This window comes from Mastomys coucha, unplaced genomic scaffold, assembly GCF_008632895.1.
Source record: "Mastomys coucha isolate ucsf_1 unplaced genomic scaffold, UCSF_Mcou_1 pScaffold8, whole genome shotgun sequence".
NCBI lineage: Eukaryota > Metazoa > Chordata > Mammalia > Rodentia > Muridae > Mastomys > Mastomys coucha.
Window position 1 is genome coordinate 28,414,516 of NW_022196914.1, and position 8,890 is coordinate 28,423,405.

An 8,890-nucleotide genomic window follows, 5' to 3' on the forward strand; every position below is an offset into this window, starting at 1 on the left:
ATGTACATAATATGCACATATACACACATGCATACACACATTCATGCACAAAACACACATGTACAACTCACATGCATACATCATTGCACACATTCATGTTCAACACACACATGTATACAGATGCATACACACACACACACACACACACACACACACAAACACACACACAAACCAGAAAATTCTACTAAATAAAGACATGGCTAGAAAAAAAAGCAAAGCTAGGAAAGGGGAAAAAAAGGAAAATACAGGTAGAGACAAAAATACTGTCCAAAAGAGGGAAGAGAAAAGCAAACAAAATTGGATGAACACATGAAGGGAAATAACAAAACCACAAACAATTTTAAAAACATATAAAGGTTAGAAATACTACAAAAGTGCAGTTTAAAAAGGAGAGGAAGTGGGGCTGGAGAGATGGTTCAGCAGTTAAGAGCACTGACTGCTCTTCCAGAGGTCCTGAGTTCAATTCCCAGCAACCACATGGTGGCTCACAACCATCTGTAATAGGATCTGATGCCCTCTTCTGGTGTGTCTGAAGGCAGCTACAGTGTACTCATATAAATAAAATTTAAAAATCTTAAAAAAAAAAGGAGAGGAAGTATTTACAGTATTTAAAAAGATGAAGCAGCCAGATGGCGGTGGCGCACGCCTTTAATCCCAGCACTTGGAAGACAGAGGCAGGCGGATTTCTGAGTTCGAGGCCAGCCTGGTCTACAGAGTGAGTTCCAGGACAGCCAGGGATACACAGAGAAAAAAAAAAAAAGATGAAGCTTTGGGAAAGTTCCCTCTGGGTCTTAGGAGATCAGAGCACACCAGGTCTGAGCAGGAAAGGGAAGAACTTGTGCTCCATGTTGCTACTCAATCTGTCTTAGGCACATATCTGATGTCTGCCAATCCTGTTTCCATCATTGGAGATTTACTCTTCCTGTACTAATAATATTGAGTTCCTCAGTTTATCTCAGCCTCCTGAGATTCTTCAGATTGTGCCATCCCAGAATAACTGATGATGCTTTAGCTGAGTGGTATCTGAGAAATGTGTTGGGAATGTGGGAAACAACCACTTCTCTGAGAGCCCTACAAGTCCTATCTTCACATTTTTCGGGCCCCCAGCCTTCAACAGCAGTGCTGGAGGGACACAGCGGTACTATCAAGTTTGCCTGTGGAATTTGGAGATTCTGGGGGGTCTACAGACATGAAGGAGAATAGGTGACTGCAGACTCTAATAAACCCACTGGACTCAGAAACATAAGCTATCAAACTCTAGTTATCTCATAGTGTGATCCCAACTGCTCATGGCAATTGAGTTCTTTTTCCCTCTACAGGTTTGGAGATCACTTCCCAGCCTGAGCTGAGCCTACCTGCCACATGCACTCTTTGTCAAGTCATCTCAGTTCTTCATGCTCTTCACAACTTCATCCCTTCAGTCACAGTCTTTGAAAAGTCAAATGCTTTTCCTTCCCCCAACCAAGAGAACTGGGCAGCCAAGACCATGTTGAGCTTTCTTCTCTGTGCATCTTTTCTTTCTTCCTCTTCTTTTCCAGCACCTTTCACTTCCTACTTTTTCTCTTTAGGATATAGTCTATATAGTCTATAATTTATTATGATTCTGTCTTTTACTGGTTCACATGGAGACAGCTTCAAGTCTGCTATCTTACTTCACCCTCATCCTTTCATGTGACAGAGCTGGAGTTTGACTTCCAGGTGTGATTTTCTCCTTGCAACTTATGCCATTCATCATATCATGCTCCCTGGCCTTCCTCCAGTAACTGGAGATGGTTATTTGAGAAGGTCAAAGTGAGCTTCATTTTAAGAAAAGAAGGCACTTGGAATGAGGCAGAGGTAAAAAGTATGAACTCCACATTTAATTAAATGTGAAAACCTGCCCTTTTGCCAATTCATGGTTTATAGGCAGAATCTGGGATATTTCAAGCTGAATTGTGTTAAGTTTATAATCTTTACCTTCTCTCATATCTTTAAAACCCTTGTTCAACATCCCATGGGATTTTTAAACTCAAATTCCTAGCTTAGATAAATGGTGTTATGTATTTTTGAGAAAACAATCTGAGGAAGCAGTTGGATGACCTTTCTAATTTCTTCCTAGTGTTTATTTTGCTAGACTGACATCAGAAAATGCTCTAGAAAAATAAGTTTTTCATATAATGTCACAGTATTATTGTCTACTTCACCAGATATCTGAACTGGGGGGTTTTCTTAAAATTTTATATGGTTGTAATTTTCCTTCCTCTGATGCTTATAACTTCTTTTATATAATTCTTTTATATATAGGATGTCCCCTTAGGAAGAATATGCACCTGGTGGGAAAAAGGGAAATGAGAAAGAAGAGAAAAGATTACAATGGATCACAGGTCCATGTCAGCTCTGTTTTCAGAGTTTCTTACTCATTTTTGCTTTATTTGTGTGAGATTTCCAGGCAATCGGTTGCATAAACCAATCCATATTTCACTTCATGTGCCTAAGGCAATTTTGACAGCTACATTCTATGAAGAGTACTTAAATACCAGATCTTTGAAGACATTCTCCATCCAAGAACCATGCAAACATATAGCCTCCATAACTGCCAACCAAAGGTCTTTTCTCTGTCCCATCCATGATCTCTTCAGTATTTATAACAATTATTAGTTTTTGTGAAACTGTATCTCAGACTGCAAAGGTCACAATGCCCACTCTTCTGCAAACTAGAAGCATGTTGCTTTTGTTTCAGTTTAAGACCACCGACGTAGTTTGTTTGACTCTTGGTACTTTTCTTGAGCTGACAGTGGGCTTATTTTCAGGTATCACTAGCTTGTCCTACAGGTAATATTCCTGGGAGTAAATATGGAGACAAAGTGTAAAACAGAGACTGAAGGAAAGGCCATCCAGAGACTGCCCCACCTGGGGATCCATTCCATATACAGACACCAAACCCAGACACTATTGTGGATGCCAACAAGTGCTTGCTGACAGGAGCCTCATATAGCTGTCTCCTGAGGCTCTGCTAGAGCCTGACAAGTATAGAGGCTGTGCTCAAAGTTAACCATTGTACTGAGCATGGGGTTGCCAATAGAGGAGTTAGAGAAAGGACTGAAGGAGCTGAAAGGGTTTGCAACCCCATAGGAAGAACAACAATATCAACCAACTAGAACATCCCCCCAGCTCCCAGAGATTTAAATCTCCAACCAAAGAGTACACATAGAGTGACCCATGGCTCCAGCCACATATGTAGCAGAAGATGGCCTTGTTGGGCATCAATAGGAAGAGAGGCCCTTTGTTCTGTGAAGGCTCAATGCCCCTCTGTAACGGAATGCCAGGGCAGGGATCCGGAAGTGGGTGGATGGGTGGGTAGGGGAACACCCTCATAGAAGCAGGGGGAGGGGAGATGGATAAGAGGGTTTCTGGAGGAGAAACCAAGGGAAGGGAATAACATTGAAATGTAAATAAATAAAATATCCAATTAAAAAAATAAGGGAAAAAAAGATTTCCTGAAGCTGATTTCAAGAGCAGAGACACAAGAAAGCGTCCAACAAACATCTCTTTGCACTCTCTGCCCTACACCTCACTTTCCATAACTATAGCCAAACTACCAGGGTACAGTGCCTCCATCCTTCTGAGGACCTACTTATCCATGGGGTCATGAGACAAAGAACACTTACGACTGCCACCAAGTAGTGCTCCTTCATTGAAGAAATGTTTGTTGAACAGTAAATAACTTAACTTACTACATTTTTTTCTCATGTGTATGGTTGTCCTTCACAATCAATTCTTTTGCGCTTGGTAAGGTCTGAATGATTTCAAAGGTGTCGCCAGATTCCTCACACATATTCCTTGTTAAGTAGAAAGTACAAGCTGGGCTGGCATCAGTGTGCTCTGTAGAGGAATTTTAACCTAGTAACATGGCTGCCCTGGCAAAGGATCACATCCAAAGGCCCTGAACTGTGTGATACAGCTGGAATGACACACCTTTATTCTCTCTGGCTGGAATACAGACACACCCTTAGTACACACCTTCAATTCCAAACAATGAAAGCAAAGTTAGTTTGTAGAAGCAAGCAGCCATGGCGACAAAATGACTTATCAGAGAACAATGTGACAGAATGAATCATGGTGGCTCATAGAGACTGAAGTGAGAATAAGAGAGCTGCATCGGTCTGTTAGTTTCTCCACATGTGTGCTATGGGTGTTGACTTTGGTTTTTGTGGGACTCCTGACAGGGGGAAGAAAGATCTCTCTGTCTCTCTTGCCTGCTCTTGTTACCACTTTCCTCCTACTGGGTTACCTTGCCCACCCTTGATGTGAGGGTTTGAGTCTGGTCTTACTGTATCTTGTGCAGTATTCTGCTAATGTCCCTGAAAAGCCTGATATTTTCTGAAGCGATACATGGGGAGAGATGGGTCTCAGGGAGAGGAGAAGTTCAGGGAAGTGGGAGGAATAGTTATGGTTGAAATATATTAGAGAAGAATAAAGAAATTAAAAAAACAAAACAACAACTGCAAAGCACTGCACAAACTATTACCCTAAAGAACATAAAAAGTTTTAAAAAAAAGCCCTCAACTAAATTCCCAATTAAATCACACTGTATAACTGATTGCTTTCTTCTCTATGACAAATGGTTGGATCAACTTGTGCAAGTCATGTGTATAATTAAACCACAATGACCGAGAAAAACAGAGAATTCACACAGTTGTCTCAATAGCTGAAAATAAGGCAGTTGTGAAATTTCAAAATATCTGTATAATAAATCCCTAGGAAAGCATCAATGAATGGAGAATCTTTCACTGTAATAAAAGCTATGTGTAACTTCCCCATAGCCAATCTTCAGTAAAAGGAGCTAAAACTGAAGGCATGTCCTTTAAAATATGGCATACAAGAATCGGTACAAAAACTTCATTAAAGTGTTAAGACAATAGAACATAGCAAAAGGGTAAAAATGGGAAAGGAAGACATTAAACTATCCCTGTTTGAAGATGACATAACCCTACAACTAAAAGTTTCCACACATCACAGCAAAAACTCATGAATTTAACTTCAGTAAGCTATTCAATGAGATCTAGAATCACATGAGAGGCAAGCCTCTGGTCATTCATTTACCAGGCTTATCTTAAAATGTTGCTCACCCTGCAGAATTAATAAGACATCACTGTTTCATGTGTTATAAAGAAACAAGTCATTGATGTCAGAATAATGCAGATCATGAAATATGGAAGATGCCCAAAGACATTGGAGATGCCAGCTGTAGGAGGGAAGGAAGTCCAGGATCTACTAAGGAAAGCTGCAAGCAATTAGTGGAACATGCCCAGGAGAGAAGTTATGTGTTTTTCAGGTTAAGCTAGAAGGGGGGACCATGAATGTCACCATCCTTTTGTGATGAAGAACTTTTAAGGGCATTGCCACACCCTTCAAAGTTGTGGTGTTTCTCCAGGATAAATTCTATGAAAGTCAGAAATGTTTGTTGAACAGTAAATAACTTAACTTACTACATTTTTTTCTCATGTGTATGGTTGCCCTTCACAATCAATTCTTTTGCGCTGGTAAGGTCTGAATGATTTCAAAGGTGTCACCAGATTCCTCACACATACAGACTTCTATTCTGAATAAATGTTTTGATAGTTTTTGGTATTATTTTTAGGATCTGAAGAAGTGTAAGCCTTTTATGAACATTTTAACATTTGTACTATTTGACTGCACTTTGAACTATGTTGTGTTGATAAATATAAGAAAGTTTATATGATAGTTTGAATATGGTTAGCTCAGGGAGTGGCACTATTAGAAGGCATGGCCTTCTTGGAGTAGGTGTGGTCTTGTTGAAGGAAGTGTGTCACTATGGACATGGGCTTTAAGATCCTCTGCTGCCTGGTAGCCAGTCTTCTCCTAGGGGTCTTCAGATGATGTTCTAGCACTCTTGGCAATTCCTGTACCATGCCTGCCTGGATCCTACCTTGATGATAATGAACTGAACCTCTGAATCTGTAAGCCAACCCCAATTAAATATTGTCCTTATGAGAGTTGCCTTGGTCATGTTGACTGTTCACAGCAGTAAAACCCTAACTAAAACAGCTTATTAAAAGGTTTGCAACATTTCTCAAATGTGGCATTTCAGTCTCATATGAATTATGAAGAATTTCAGAAATTCTTAGTAAGTTCAAAAGACTTTGTCATATTCTACACACTTGTGTTGTTTCTTTTACAGTTGAATTTTGTGATGTTTCTTAAGATCAGAAGACTGGTAATAGCTTGTGGCTCATTCTTCACACTTGTAATATTTCTCTCCAATTTAAATTATCTGGTATTTAGAATATGCTGTGAAACACCTAATGTCTTTTCCACATTCTTTACATTTCTAGGGTTTCTCTCCAGCATGAATTCCTTGATGATCCCTAAAGATTTTTAGGATTTTTGAGGACTTTGCTACATTTTTTTACATTTACAAGGGTTCTCCACATTGTGAGTTGATGTGTGCTGATACAGGTATGATTTTGTAGAGAAGGCTTTTCCACATTCCTCACATTTGTAGGGTTTCTCTCTAGAATGTGAATCAAGTGACTAAAAAGAAGTCTAAAGGAAGTTCTAAAGGCTTTGCCACATACTTCACAATTGTAGACTTTCTTCTGTATATCTTATCTTGTGTTCTGAACGTAATGATAGAAAGCAGAAGACATTTCCACATGTTTTACAGTTGTGTGGTTTTTCAGCTGAATGAATGTTCTTATGTTTATATAATATTGATTTGTAATGGAATGCCTTGTCACATAATTCACATTTATATGGTTTCTCTCCTGTGTGAAGTCTCTTGTGTACAGAAAATAGTGATGGAGCATGGAAGGCCTTGCTACAAACTTCACATTTGTATGGTTTCTCTACTGTATGGATTATCTTAGGTTTAGAAAGTCTTAATGGAACATGGAAGGTCTTACTACATACTTCACAGTTGCAGGGTTTCTCTCCTGTATTAATTGTCTTGTGTTCAGAAATTAATGTTGAAGCATGGAATGCCTTGCTACATATTTCACACTTGCAGGGCTTTTCTCCTATATGAATTCTCTCATGTTCAGAAAGGAGTGATGGCAAATAGAAGTACTTGCCACATTCTTTACATTTGTAGGGCTTAGCTCTTAAATTAATTCTCTGGTGACTTCTAAAGCATTTTTTTTAACCACTCAAAGGCTTTGCCACATTCTTTGCAAGTATGGCATTCTTGTCCTGGTGAGTAAAGGTTGAAAAATGAATGAAACAGAGCAAAATACTTTATATTTACAATGTTTATTTTTACAGACATATTTATTCATACTTGCAGTTGTCTGTGTAAATGATAATCTACATTAAAATTTCTGCACCAGTATTCAATGAAGCCAAATTTGCAACACACAAGAGGTGAAAATCATGTAACCTTCCACCTAAGTAAGAAGACCATAGGAACATAGAATATGGAAACAACGGAATATTAAAGTGAAACAACTTAGAAAACTCATAATAGCAATATGCAAATACAAATCAGCCCATTAAAAACATAGGAAGCTTATGAGTAGATAAACACAAAGGATAAAAGTCATCTAACTTGGAAAACAAATGCATTTATGTGTGCGTGTGTGTAATCTAACTTGGAAAAATCTACATTTATATGTGTATGTATATATATACACATATGTATATATATATACATATGTATGTATGTATATATATATATACATATGTATGTTTTAGTTTTGGATGTTGTGAAAGTTAGGCTTCACTTGGGAGGCAGAGGCAGGTGGATTTCTGAGTTCAAGGCCAGCCTGGTCTACAGAGTAAGTTTCAGGACAGCCAGGGCTATATAGAGAAACCCTGTCTCAAAAAAAAAAATCTGTCCATAATATCATTTAATAATAAATTTCAAGGATTTAACAAATGAGGTTTTATGCATATCTTATGAAGAAAATAAAAACCCAAGTTGAAGACCCCTTAGAAATGACAGAGGTTTCACCATCATGAGAAACACAAGACAACCTCGTGGAGGGGGAAAATAGGGCTTATGAGATACAATGAGTCCTAAACACAGACTGATGTCCTTCTTTGACAGAAAGAGTCAGAAAATGAGATCATTAAAAATGATTCATACCAGAGTATTGTATCTCAATGGCTTTATGTTGGATCTTTGAATTTCCCTCTGTTTCACTGCCACCCTCATTCCTACACAGCATGGTGGTGGCTACTTGTCTCTTCATATCTGAAGGTTTTTGTGTTTGTTCCAGAATGTGACCAGGTATGGCTTAGAGGAAGAAAAACTTGTTTGTGGAAACATGAAACAACATTTTTAGTGTGTTCTCCTGGTAAATAACATCTCCTTTCCTGGATTGTGTGTATAAGGATGAGAAGATGCAGTAAAAGAGTGTAGAGGATTAGTTCTTTATGAGTCCTCAGATGGATACATCAGAATTTAGCATTTGCAGGTTCCGTGCTTCAGCTCAGACACATGAAAAAATTTTAAAACTGAAGTGTGTGACAGTCTCTTCATGGTGTATCACTTACCTTCCAATATGAAGGATACATTTAAGGTCGGGGATATAAACACAGGAAGAAAAAAATCTAAGGTATATGAATAATTTTAATTTTTAAAAAAGTAGCCCCATAAACCTCAGTGTTGGAAGCACAAGGTCCCATGAGATACTGTACAAAGGGAGCAATTTTCCTGCTAACAATTAATTAAGAATTCATCATAGAAGCTATCGTCACCCAGGGACACAAGGTTGCTGTAATTCTCTAACATCACATCTCTGAATAATTTCCAATGATCAGGACCTAGGCATTCTCACTCCTCTGCAGAGAAATAAATGACCACATTCCAGAATAACAGCATACCTTGAAATACAGAAAAAGCGTGAATACCACATGTTATGATAATTACAACCATCAATAATAACAC

General features: G+C 38.5%; 1 pseudogene; it reads right to left on the reverse strand.

The window, feature by feature from the left end:
- Window positions 1-6,579: 6,579 nt before the first annotated feature.
- LOC116083868 lies at window positions 6,580-8,517 on the reverse strand (annotated as a pseudogene).
- Window positions 8,518-8,890: the final 373 nt, after the last annotated feature.